Below are 1,243 nucleotides of genomic sequence, written 5' to 3'. Positions count from 1 at the left end.
CTACGTGTGTGTGTGTGTGTGTTCGTTTGATGTATGTATATATCTATATGTGCGTGTGAGTATGTATATCTACACGCTTACATAGATATACACACAGTGTTTATATAATGTTTCTATATAAATGTATTCTCTAATTACAAATGGTTAATTGTTAATCTTAGGAGGAACAGGCATCTGTCTGTTTCTCTGTCTGTCTCTCTATATTTTTATCTCTCCCTCTCTCTCTTTCTAATCTCTCTACATAATCTATCTGTCTGTCTATATAATCTATCACCTATCTATCTATCTATCTATCTGTCTGTCTGTCTGTCTGTCTGTCTGTGTCTTTCTGTCTATGTATCTATCTATATGTCTCTATTTGTCTTTTTCTTTCTCTCTCTTTCTGTCTCTGTATCTCTGTCTCTATTTACCAATTTTTATTGTTATTTATTTATGATCTCGTAAATAATTTAATTCTAAACTAAACTATAAATATACGTGTATATTCTTAAGTAAAACAGAAAATAAAAAGCAAAAATAAAAACAATCCCCACTTCCCTTATAAAAAATAAAAAAATTCTATACATTTATTCTGCTGAATTACCTTTTCAAAATGCACGAACATCCAAACCCCTTCCATTCCTCGTATCTCCTTCCTACATCTGAGAGGCTGGGGCCTACCTCATTAAAAGAAAAATCGATACTCTTCTAATTTCCGTTCTATTTCTCTCTTTCCCTCTTTCATTTTTTTTTCTCGTTCTTTTTCAAAATATTAATTTTAATTTGGTTGAAGAATTTCTGGAAAATAGAACTAAAATAATGATTGAGTTCCAGTGGTATTAAATAATGTTTTTAGTTCCCCCCAACCAGCCAATTATATATTATATTTAAAAGAATCAATGCACAAACGTACGCTAACAACAGACTACTTGTTAAAATGTAATAATTATATGGTGGTGTTGGTGGTGGCGTGGTTGTAATATGAAGGGGTTTCACTTTCTCATTCGTACCGCGTAAACTATCATCATTTCAGTTTAAATGTTGCTAAAGTTGCCTCTATCTCTCTGTTATCTATCTATCTATCTATCTATCTATCTATCTATCTATCTATCTATCTATCTATCTATTGTTTGTCTGTCTATGCCATCTGTATAATCTAAATGTCTGTCTGTTTATCTGGTCTATGTGTCTGTTTTTCTTATTTGTCTGTCTAAATACCTCTCTCTCTCTCTCTCTATATATATATATATGTATGTATGTATGT

The sequence above is a fragment of the Octopus bimaculoides genome, chromosome 12 (assembly GCF_001194135.2).
Source record: "Octopus bimaculoides isolate UCB-OBI-ISO-001 chromosome 12, ASM119413v2, whole genome shotgun sequence".
NCBI lineage: Eukaryota > Metazoa > Mollusca > Cephalopoda > Octopoda > Octopodidae > Octopus > Octopus bimaculoides.
Note: the sequence above shows the minus strand (reverse complement) of the source record.